Source organism: Adiantum capillus-veneris, chromosome 23 (assembly GCF_014529385.1).
Source record: "Adiantum capillus-veneris isolate H3 chromosome 23, ASM1452938v2, whole genome shotgun sequence".
Taxonomy (NCBI): Eukaryota; Viridiplantae; Streptophyta; class Polypodiopsida; order Polypodiales; family Pteridaceae; genus Adiantum; species Adiantum capillus-veneris.
The window spans coordinates 62,848,848-62,862,069 of record NC_140953.1 but is presented as its reverse complement, the minus strand read 5'-3'; the positions used below and the strand labels follow the sequence as shown (position 1 = coordinate 62,862,069).

General features: G+C 36.8%; 1 pseudogene; it reads right to left on the bottom strand.

The window, feature by feature from the left end:
- LOC147427878 (uncharacterized) overlaps positions 1-13,222 on the bottom strand; it is a 55,472-nt pseudogene that overhangs the window by 23,294 nt on the left and 18,956 nt on the right.

The window sequence follows — 13,222 nt, the reverse complement described above, 5'->3', positions numbered from 1 at the left end:
TCCCTTTTAATTTGTTCTAAAAACAGTGTAATTTTGCTAAGATAATTAGGTAAACTAATTATCTGAAAATAACATAATTACCATGGTTTTTATAAGATGTGATTCAACTTTGATAAATATATCAAAGCATTTTGAATCAATTTTCTATTTTCCCCCTTTTAGTGTGTCCTAAAAACAGTGTAATTATACAAAGATAATTAGGTAAACTAATTACAAGAGGTTAACATAATTATCACAAGTTTCTGAAAGTGTGATTAATCTCTAATAAATAACTCAAAGAATTTTGAATCAATTTGCTATTTTCCCCCTCTTAATTTTTGCTTAAAAACAGTGTAATTCTACTAACATAATTAGGTAAACTAATTATCTGAGGTTAACATAATTATTATGGGTTCCCAAAGATGTGATTAACCTTCAATAAATAAAACAAAGCATTTTGCATCAATTTCTATTTTCCCCCTTTTAATTTGTACTACAAATAGTGTAATTCTCCTAAGATAACTAGGTAAACTAATTATTTGAGATTAACATAATTATCAGGGGTTTCTTAAGATGTGATTAACCTCAATAATTATCTTAAAGCATTTTGAATCAATTTGATCATTTTTCCCTTTATTTTTTTCTAAAAATCAATGTAATTCTGCTTAATTAATTATGAAAATTACTCAAAAAATTATCTTATAATTTTTCTAGGATAATGATAGTCGAACACAGCTCTGATAATTATCTCATCTTAATATAAACTTAATTAGTATAATTCCCATTAATTTATGGTTAAAATGGATAATTTCAACCCTAATATGATATAATAATTAATTCGCTTAATATCCCTAAGCTTAATCACAATAATCAGCAGAGAATATTTAATTACGGAAGAAGTTTTGAGTATACATAGGATTAATCTTTGATTAATTAAGAAAATTGTAAATAGGTTAATCTAGCTTTGCTAATTAAGAAAGATTTCGGTTAATTACCGTTTAATTAACCAATTAGAGCTTGATCTCTAGTGATTTCTGCATAGAGGTCTCTCTAGATGAGAGAAAATGTGACAAGGCTCCGAGTCTAAATTTTTATGAAGGAAAGGGGGTCTTTTTATAGTTTTTCTGGGCCTCGGGCTATTCCTAGCAGGTTCTGGCACCTCAAGCAAGCCCCCAGCTTCTAGGTAGCACCACCTACTGCTATATCTGTCCCGAGTAGGTTTCCCCACAGCTCCACACTGCCCCCTCAGCTTCCAGAATCGATTTGGACTGATTTTACTGATTTTTAATGATGAAAATTGGAGTATGAGTAAACTCTAGAACCTTAGGAGAAGAAAGTCTTTGTTAATAATAATTACTGAAACCATCCAATTTTATTTATCTAATTGAATTCCTAGTGTAACCTTTCAGGGCCCGTAACTTTTCCAGATTTTATCGGAATCTGATTCTGAAAATTACTAACCATAGCAAAGCTCTGGTTATGATTCCAAAAATACCAATATCAGCCATGATTGAATCATTCAACAACTGTTTTCAAGTTAATTCTACAAGCTTTGTACAATTTCTAAGGTTTCAGAAACTGAAAACCTTACAATCACCCCAACTTAAGGAATTGAGATGTCCTCATCTCAACCTAAATTGGGAAAATCTTTGTGAAGTGATACTTCATCCTCCCAGGTGGCGTCTTTAGTGGGATAGTCCTTCCATTTTACTAAATCCTCTCTGATAACTCTGTTATATAGACTCCTTTCCCTAGTATCGAGAATACAATCTGGTTGGAGTTCAAGAATTCCCTGCTTCTGCATCATAATTTGTTCGTCATCTAGAGTGTGATTGGGATTTGGGATGTAGGGTTTTAGAAGACTGATATGGAATACATTATGGACCTTGAGGTGTTCACGTAGTTTTAATTAATAAGCTTGTTCACTGATTACTTTAATCACTTCATAAGGTCCACAATATCTGGGGCTTAGTTTTTTGTATTTTCCAAGGATAAAGTGCTTCTCTTTGGCCGTACCCTAAGGAATACTTTATCCCCTTGTTTGAAAACCCGATCAGACCGTTTTTTATCAACATAATGTTTTTGGCGGTCCTTAGGTGCCTGAATGTCCTGTCATATAGCTTTGGTTTGGGCATCCATCTCCTCCAACATTTGCTTTGAAGCTTCTACTCTTGTAGTAGGGTCAGAAAAGTCTAGGGGTGACATACATTCATGCCCATAAAGAGCATTAAATGGTGACATCCCAATGCTTTTATGAATGATGAGTTATAGGCGCATTCCACCAGAGGAAGATATTGTATCCATTTCCGGGATTCTCTACTATAGTAGGCTCTAACGAGGGCTTGAATAACTTGATTTACTCTTTCCGCCTGGCCGTCCGTCTGAGGGTGATAGGATGTACTGGAACATAGCTGGGTACCTAAGGATTCAAATAAAGCTCTCCAAAATTTTGAAGTGAATTTTGCATCTCTATCACTGACTATTATCTTAGGAAGTCCGTGTAATTTGAAGATCTCTTTGATAAATAGACGGATTATGTCTGATGCAGTGTAAGTTGTTTTTACAAGCATCAAATGAGATACTTTAGTCAGCATATCCACTACCACCATAATGGAGTCGTAACCCCCTTGAACACTGGGAAGGCCTGTTACAAAGTCCATGCTAATGAGTTCCCACTTCATTTGAGGAATGTCTAGAGGTTGAAGTTTTCCTAGCATCATTACTCGTTCAGCCTTAATCCTTTGACAGGAAAGACATTGTTTGATGTAGGGAAGTATATCTCTTTTCATTCGTGGCAAGAAATAGCTTTTCCTTATGGCATTAAGGGTCTTTGCATAGCTAGGATGGCCGGCAAGCTGGAGAGTTGTGTCCTTCATAAAGGATTAACTCCTTTAATGTTGGATTCTTAGGAATGTGAAGCCGATACTTATAATAGAGAAGCCCATCCTCAAGTGAATAATCCTTGATTCTGTCTTTCTCTTTCTCTTTTAGGTCCTGTTGATTAATAACTTGTAGAAGTTTTTGATAATCCTCATCTTTCAGGGAAGCCTCCTTAACCTTGTTTAGGATTGGATTGTTGACTGTGGAAATAGCCCCACGAAAAGCCTTACGGCTAAGAGCGTCAGTAACCACATTCTCTTTCCTTGGTTTATATTTTATTTCAAAATCATATTCCTGTAAGAGTTCTATCCATCTTCTCTGCCTCATGTTGAGTGTTGCTTGTGAAAAATCCATTTTAAACTCTGATGATCAGTGATCAACTGGAACTTTCCTCCTAGAAGATAGTGTCTCCAGAGTTTTAGAGCATGAATGACAGCTAGGAGTTCCAAATCATGAGTTGGATAATTCAGCTCGTGGATTCTTAATTTTTGAGAAGTAAAAGCCATTGGTCTACCTTCTTGATTTAAGACTCCTCATATAGCAAGACCATTGGCGTCTGTCACTACTTCAAACTTTTGAGTGAAGTCAGGAAGTTTGAGTACATGGGCTAATGTGAGATTTTGTTTTAGTTTGAGGAAACAATCCTCCTGTTCTTTTTCCCACGTAAGTTTGGCTGTCTTTTTAAGTAGCTGCCTCAAGGGTGCGGCGATGATTGTATAATTTTTTACGAAGATTCTATACCATCTTGTAATGCCCAAGACGCCTTGAATTTCACTGACTATTTTGGGTTGTGGCCAATCTATTATATCCTTAATCTTTGCGGAGTCTACTGAGATTCCTTCAGGGTTTATCATAAAACCAAGATAACTAACTTCGGGTGTGAAAAACACACATTTACTCATCTTGGCATATAACTGTTGTTGGCGTAGAAGATGAAGTACTTTAGGTACATGGACTTCATGCTCTTTTTCATCTTTGGAATATACCAAGATATCGTCGAAAAACACCAATACAAAATCATCCAGATATTGTCTGAATATATCCTGCATGAGACGGTTAAAAGTAGCCGGAGCATTCGTAAGACCAAAAGGCATCACGATGAACTCATAATGCCCATACCTGGTGTTGAATGCAGTTTTGTAAATATCTGCCTCCTTAATCCGGATTTGATGGTAACCTGATCTGAGATCAATTTCTGTGAATACCTTGGCTCCATGTAATCTATCAAGCAATTCGTCGATGCGAGGAATAGGATACTTATTCTTTACCGATACCTGGTTAAGTCCCCTATAATCGATGCAGAGACGTAAAGATCCATCCTTCTTCTTTTGGAAGAGAGTAGGCGCTCCCCAATTTGAAATGCTTGGTCTTATGAATCCTTGTTCAATAAGCTGACGAAGCTGTTCTTTTAATTCAATAGCTTCAGGGAGAGACATTTTGTAGGGTCTTTTTGAAATTGGTTCACTACTTGGAAAGGTTTCTATTTCGTGGTCTATATCCCTTGGAGGAGGTAAATTTGAGATCCAAAAATTCTTTAAGCCATTCTGGAGTTGGGTTGTCCCTTGAATCATCTCCCTTATTAAGTTTTACTACAAAGATCTGTTGCCCCTTGCGTAACCCCTTCAGAAGTCGACTAGCCTTAACTAAATGAGCCTTAGGCTTCCCATTTGATCCTTGTACTAACGTTTCTTCGCCTAAGTGATTTTTGAAGGTTAGGTTCCCTTGAGCACAGTGAATATGGGCTTGATTTTTGATTCACCAATCCATTCCTAGAATACCATCATAGATTCCTACTGGTAGAGTTCGAAAGTAAGATGAAGTAAGGGTTCCTCCTAGTTCAAACTCAACTTCCCCTTCTGTAAATTGAGATAGAACCTCTTTCCCATTTTCTAGTTCTACCTCTAATTTCTTGGTGGCGGCAAAAAGAGTAGCTCTTTTTTCTTCCTCATCCAACAAGGTTGGCTCTCCTACTGCAGCATAAGCTCTAGCTCCTCTACCTCTTCCTCTGTCTCTTCCTCTATTTCCTCTTCCTCTTTGATTATTTCCTTGTCCTATCTGAGTTTGAGTGGTTCCGGCAGCAACTCTGGGATTTTGCCCCTCGGGGCATTGACTCCTGTAGTGCCCCATTCTATTGTATCCATAGCATCTGATGTTTGGAAAAGTTTGCTCTATAGTGGCTGCAACTGACACTTCCCTTCGTTGATTTCCTTGGTTGTAATTTCCCCTTGTTCTTCCTCTAAAGTTATTGTAATTGTAATAGCTCCTTGCAGGGGGGTTTCCTTCAAGTGCAAGTGGTTTAGCTCTTAGAAGAGCATCTTGAATAGATATGGGTCTCATAGCTTCCAAGTGGGTACTTAAAGGTTTTTTTAGACCCTGACAGAAACGAGCAATCTGTTGTTCCATAGTCATTGGTGGTGCATAACATCGTAAAGACACATATTTGGTGTAGTACTCTTCCAAAGTAAGCCCTAACTATTTGAGGGCGAAGAATTCATTCATTTTAATAGCTTGGTGAGCTGGAGGAAGATATCTTTCTTTCACTGTCTGCTTCATTCTTTCCTATGAGGGACTAATGGAAGGGTTATCTCTACAGTATTGTTTCCACCAGAGTTTTGCATCTCCGGTGAGTCAACACATTCCTAACATTGCCTAATTTTCCGAAGCAGTTCCTGATGCCAAGAAATAATCATCCATGGCATCGAGCCAGGCTTCGTCATCACCTTTTAAGTTGGTTCCCTCTCCCTTGAAAGTGGGAGTGAACTTGTTTTAGCAGTAGTAATTTCTTTTTCTGGGTGGGAGTGTAGAGGCTTTTTGTATTACCCTGGGTTTTTTAATTAATGAAAATATTTTAGTGATAACAATAATTTTGTTTTATCATGCAAGTTTTCTAATCTATATACTTTTGAAATTTTGAATGAAAACAAAAATCCGACAATCACTATAACCATCTCAATTAAACTACACAAAGCATGTCATAAAACCATGGTATGTCCAAGAGTTAATACAACACTGACTCATACTATGTACAAGATGGACTCATACTATGTACAAGATGGACTCATGCTATATACAAGATGGACTCATACTATATACAAGATGGACTCATGCTATATACAATGTGTAGCTCTCTATATCAAAATCCTCTTCACCACTGGTGATAAAAAAATATGACATCTTTTGGTCCCCTAAATTTTGGGCCTACCCTCGTGGGTCTCATCCTACCTGGGTATATTACTTTGGCTACCTGATCATATACCCACTGATTTTGTGACACTTCTACCCCATCTATAGTAATGGTCTGATCTCGATCTTCAGTCCCACTGAAAAAGAAAACTTCGATGGTCCGAAGTGTTTCTGCCCACTTAAGTCTTTTCAAATTGAGTGACAAACCTTCTACCTGTCTCACATCAATTAGGAAAATTCCGCCAAACTATGACCAACTGATTCCCCATGTCGGAGGAGGGGAAAGCATTACATCTAATAATTGCATGATGCTCTTGCGAAATAAAAAGTTATTGGAGTTGCAAGCAGCCTCGAACATGATGTTGAAAATCACAAACTTTCGGTAAGCTTGGCAGATATTTTTCTCTATTGATAGGGAAATTCTCATTTCACAATATACCATAATTAAAAATGCAATATAACTTGTGCCTATTTTTTTCAACTTCTTTTCCCTCCTAAGGTCAGGACCTTGTTAAACCATGCTATGATACCACTTGTAAGGACCCCAAACCCGCCGACACCTAAAACGGGATGGGACCATTGACAGGTCTCTAGGTCTATTAAAGTTAGAGTCCTTATACAAGAAAAATTCCAAGAAATTCACCCTTACCATTGATAATGGTTTAGGTTTATAGCCCTAGAAGGAGATCTAGTCATGTCTAGAGGTGGAAACGGGACCAAAAAAAAAACTATTCCGGCCCTATAACTTCCATCATTTAGATTCAGGTTTCCTTAGCCAACGCTTTTTTTCCCCTAACATATGTGAGGGCACAGTCGTTGGTGGGTTCCTCTTCCAAGTGAAGAAGTTTCTAAACATTTTAGTGCATGGGAATGGATAGTTACCTGACTAATCAGGTCCACCCGTCCATGATTGACAACCTTAGTCAATCCCCACTTACCACCCCGCATTCACACATAATTTTTGTGTTGTTTCATTACTACCACTTTCTTTTCACAATTAAAACAATGATTTCTTTTAACTTTCATTCACTGTATTTCATTAAGACAACCCTTGAAAACAGTATTGAAAACATTCTTTTAGCAAACCAACATCTTTAGACTTAAGACAAGGTACTGTCATTCTGAAGTATCTCTGATCAGTACTGGCTTGTCTCAAGACCACCTATAGAGGGGTGAAAAACGGCACCCATTCCTTATTTATAAAAACCGGGGTGAAAAAAGCCATCACCCAAAGTCCGAGCGCCCATACGCCAACCGGTTGGCCATACAACCGGGCGGTTCCTCTAGGATAAACTTGATATCTTAAGTAATATCCACAAACATAAACAAGCATGCGGTAAATACTCCATGCGCACTGAGAAAACCAACTCATCCATGGCGGAATCGTCATCTTTTAAGGATAGTCAAACATTTCTTTCCTAGGTCAATCAGTCATAGCCCAATCATTTCTTTCCTATTTATAATCATTGCTCGTTGGTTTCTTGGAAGTTACCTTCCATTTGCAGCCAATTTATCCTTTCTAACCTTTACGTATGCAATGCTAACTTAAAAGTAAACTTTAAAAGATTTAAGTGAACAAAATAGAAATCCACCTGGGACGTACTGCTCATCCATCTGTTGCTACGTTGGCACCTACAGACTTTTCTCTGTTGGCCTATGGCTAGGCCCAGTCTCATGGTCATAAGTGGCTTTATTTACTTTGGTGCAAATATCCTCTTCCTCGGTAAGAGGATTTCTTCTGGTTCTCTTTGGAGCCATATCGGTAGCCTTATAAAAAGACTTAATCGATTAGAGTTTTAATTCTATAATCTCTTTTCTTCGTTTTTACCCAAAAATAAGTATTTTTGGAGTATGATAGTTAATTGGATGAGATATTTCTCCTGTAACTTCCTTATACTATTAGTAATTTCCCATAATTACCATTTCATTAGGGAAGCTATTTAACTGAGGTTCTCCTTAGTCTATATTCCATGAATATTTTATATTTAACCTTAGTAAATTATAATCCATATCTGTTAATGGATTACTCACCCTAAATGTAATTTGATATGTTCTATCTTGAGGAATTTTCATAAAATTGATTTATAATTTTTCCCCCCCATACTTATGGTATAATTTAGAGTAAATTTTGATGATAGCAATTGGTTATACCAATTATTTATGCTAAGGTAGGTTTCCCAACCTTCAATAGTGATTTTGGACCTCAGGTATTTATTTGGTAATTATAAAAATTCATTTACTAATTACCTTTCAATATTTTATACACAAAATCGGTTACTTTTAATGAAGATGAGTATTTAAACTAATTATCTAAGGTTAGGATATTTATCACGGGTTCCTCAAGGTATACTTTACCTTTGATCAAAGGTTTTTGGGTTAATTTATTATTTTTCCCCTTTTATTTTTCCCAAAAATAATGTAATTCTACTGAGATAATTAGGTAAACCAATTATCTGAGGTTCAAATAATTATCACGGATTCACTACAATGTGATTAACCTTTGATAATTATCTTAAAGAATTTTGAATCAATTTACTATTTTCCCCCTTTTAATTCGTTCTTAAAACAGTGTAATATTGCTAAGATAATTAGATAATCTAATTATCTAAAGTTAAAATAATTATCATGGGTTCCTTAAGATATGATTAACCTCTAATAAATAACTCAAAGCATTTTGAATCAATTTGCTATTTTCCCCCTTTTAATTTGTCCTAAAAACATTGTAATTCTGCTAGGATAATTAGATAAACTAATTATCTGATGTTAACATAATTAGCATAGTTTTACTAAGATGTAATTAACCTCTAATAAATAACTCAAAGCATTTTGAATCAATTTCATATTTTTCCTCTTTTAATTTTTCATAAAAACTGTGTAATTCTACTAAGATAATTAGGTAGACTAATTATTTGAGGTTAAAAAAATATGAAGGGTTTCCTAAGATGTGCTTAACCTCTGATAATTTTCTTAGAGGATCAATTTGATCATTTTCTCCTTTATTTCTCTCTCAAAAACAGTGTAATTCTGCTTAATTAATCTTGAAAATTACTCTCAAAATTATAAGATAATTTTCCTAGGATAATGACAGTCTAGCACAGCTCTGATAATTATCTCATCTTAATCTAAACTTGATTAGTATAATTCCCATTAATTTATGGTTAAAATGTATAATTTCAACCCTAATATGATAGAATAATTTATTAGCTTAATATCCCTAAGCTTAATCACAATAATCAACACAGAATATTTAATTAAGAGAGTATTTTTGTGTATACATAGGATTAATCTTTGATTAATTAAGAAAATTATAAATAGGTTAACCTGGCTTTGCTAATTAAGAAAGATTAGGATTAATTACCGTTTAATTAACCAACTAGAGCTTGATCTCTAGTGATTTCTGGGTAGAGGTCTCTCTAGAGGAGAGAGAATGTGCCAAGGCTCTGGTCTAATTTTTTATGAAGGAAAGGGGGTCTTTTTATAGTTTTTCTAGGCCCCAGGCTGTTCCTGGCAGGTTCTGGCACCTCAAGCAAGCCCCCAGCTTCTAGGTAGCACCACCTGCAGCTATATCTATCACGGGCAGGTTTCCCCACATCTCCACACTGCCCCCTCAGCTTCCAGAATCGATTTTGACCGATTTTACTGATTTTTAAAGATGAAAATTGGAATATGAGTAAACTCTAGAACCTTAGGAGAAGAAAGTCTTTGTTAGTAATAATTATTGAAACCATCCAATTTTATTTATCTAATTGAATTCTTAGTGTAACCTTTCAAGGCCCGTAACTTTTCCAGATTTTATTGGAATATGATTCTAAAAATTATTAACCATAGTAAAGCTCTGGTTATGATTCCAAAAATACCAATATCAGCCACATTCAACAGTGGTTTTCAAGTTAATTTTACAAGCTTTGTACAATTTCTAAGGTTTTAGAAACTGGAAACCTTACAAAACGCACGTTGTATAGATGGTTTACATATAGCGAGCCCCCTGAGACAAAAATGTACAAAGTCATTGAGGATTTCAAAAATGCTCAAGGTGTTGATGTACGAGTGGAGACCAAGTACAAGTCCTTGGCAAAGAAAGTGAAACCAAGGGCATTAGCTCTACCAAAAGACTGTATGGATAAGATGGATCAAGCTGCTTTGCAACCTAGCCTTTGTGAGCCGAGCAAGATTGGACATAAGTTTACACATGATGATACTTTGAAGGAGTTAAAGATTGGTTGCAAGGACAATTTGACAGAGGTTGAAAGAATATGCTTTGATGAAATGCATTCCAAACACTATGAAACTTGCAAAGCATTTACCGCGTCCCTTTACCGCGTTTTGTAGAGAGAGAGAGAGAGAGAGAGAGAGAGAGATCAAAATGGGGTGTCCAAAGGAGAGAGAGGGGTGCGAGAAGGATTTATTTTGTAAATTAAATATTAGTGTGTATATTACCGCAACTATTATTGCATATATTACCGCGACTACTACCGCGAATATTACCGCGTATATTACCTCCAAATTTTTCAAAAAGAAAGAGAGCGTGGTATGCCGCGTTTTTTGCAGCATACCTTGCTCTTCTTCTCCTGCCGCCATCGCACCTGCAGCCATATTCTCTCCCTCACAAAGCTCACATCCTTGTCTCTCCTTCTCTCCCTCTCAAAGCTCACCTCTCTCTCTCTCTCTCTCTCTCTCTCTCTCTCTCTCTTTTCCTTCACACACACACACACACACACACACACAATTAATCTTTGGTGGAGCACTCCATCACTTGATGATCATTGGATAGAGGGATCTACACAAGAGGACTGCAAGAAGACTAGAATGCTAGAGGAACACAAGAGGTAAGCTTCTACAGAAACCCCCCCTCCCCATTGTCTTAAACACACACACACACACACACACACATTAGAAAAGTTAGATTCAAAGATTTTGTACCTCTTTCATGTTTTGTGTAGGTGCTTCTTGCTTGCTCGATCGACCTCACTTTACTTGTTTGATTGATTGTTGTAAGCGTGTGATTAGTTCGTAGATAGTTTCTTGCTTGCTTGGTGTGTAATTAGGGAGAGAGAAAAATCATAGAGGAAAAGAGAGGGAGAAAGAGAATTAGTGTAAATTTAATGGTTAATGTTAATTAATGTTAAAGTGGAGATTAACATAGATTTCATGATTAATGTTATATAGATGTTTAAGTAGAGAGAGAAAAAGTCAAATTAAACATCACACATACGCATTAAACTTCTTTATGTTTAGTGTTAAACTAGTGTTAACTTAGAGTGAATTGATGTGTATGTTAAATTAGAGAAATAAAAATAGAGAGACAAAAAAAGACATATTTAGGAGTTATTCAAGTCCCATTTTTTATATTGCTACTTGCAAACTTAACATTGTTGTGCAGTTTGATCTATCATCTATTTGTGGGCACACTCAATTCAATTCCCTTTTTATTTAGATGGCACTTTCATTTTGACATACTTAAAGCTATTTGAAAGCCCATCACTTTATAATACTCTCTAAATAATGTGATGAACTCTCCTCTAGTCATAATATAACAAGGACTTTAGGGCACTTGGAGGTCAACTAGAAGGAGTTTGATGCTTGTTAATGAGTTCAATTTAGGCACTTGGATGTCTATAGGAAGGACTTCGATGCTTGTTATCCCAATAAAATAACTCCTCTTAAGACAAGTTTTTCGGATACAAAGTTAAGAATTTGTTGAAATTAGTGGCCTTTTTAGAGGGAAAAAACATGCATTTGGTTTCAGTTAGAGGTGAAAAAATGCATTTATACATGGAAGCCAAGCTACCTAGCATAGAGTTTTTTATATGACAAGGTGTGCATGCTGGAACTTAAGTACAAGCCTTTACATCAAGCTCAAACTAAAGTTCGAAGCTCTAACATGGCTAGGTACAAAACTGGTAGAGGCTAAACCCCTACCAAATAGAAGAAGACGTGGAGGCTCGAACTTAAGTTCGAGCCTCTACCATTGTTAGGTACAAAAATGATAGGGGCTAAACCTTTAACAAATAAAAGAAGGCATGGAGGCTTGAACTTAAGTTCGAACCCCTACCTTTGCTAGGTACAAAAAGGGTAGAGACTAAACCCCTGAGGAATAGGAGTGGAGGCTTGAACTTGAGTTCAAGCCTCTATCCTTGCTAGATACAAAAAGAGAAATATGAGAGAGAGAGAGAGAGAGAGAGTTGGCTTCTACTAGAAATATCTTGCTAGCATTCTGCCTTCCAAGTGCTTTGATCGCCTATAGCGTTTTCTCACTAACGTTTGTCGTAGATGGATAAATTTTTTCGTGTCACCATGAGATAGTGTGACTCAAGTATTTCAACATGATCCATTCACAAGGAGGAATCTCTCATCATGATAGACTTCTCAGGTATGATTCTCGCTTGGTGTTATCCATTCGCAAAGAGACCTTAAAGTGGCCTTCAATTTGCGATGTCCTCAAGTTGATGTGTCTTAAGTTATTACGTGCTATAGTGTGAATGGTTTGTAAGGAAATGGAAGACTAATATTAAAAATGTGATTGAATCGTAGAATAGTATTGAGTATAGTGCACTAGAAATGGAAGTAGAGGAAGGAAAGCAGATGGCACAAGAGGCGCAATAGGTTGGCTTTCCAGTGGAGATGGTCGAAGACAGGCTCATTAGGCCCAACTCCAGCTCGCATGAGTGGCTGCCGACCATATCCCCTTGCGATACCCTCAAGCGCCATGTCAAATACACCTGGCGCAGGATGGCTTTGCAGTCCAGGTACGTTGGTGGAATACGGGCTCATTAGGCCCACAGCTCCAACTTGCATGAGGAGTAGATGCCCTCCCTCCCTCCCTCCCATGTCTCCATGCGCCATGTCGACTACATGCTCAGGCTCTGATGCACAAAGCTGCACCGCATGACAGGATTCTATTTTAGAGAGTATCTATGAAGGAGCTCATAGATGATCCAATTTGTGACTACCCTCATTCTGGTGTGCCTTATATGAGCTTATGTAGATCCAAGCTCTCGTATGCTATCACTAAGCAAACAGAGGCTATATATGCACAAGGCTTCTCAGCATGATAGACTTCTCTCAACGCAATTAATAAAAAATAAGGAAGAAAAATCGGCAATCCACACAACCTGCTATACCTTGTGGCATCTCACAGAAGTAGGAGGAGGGTGCATCATGCAATCCGCACCCTCTGCTA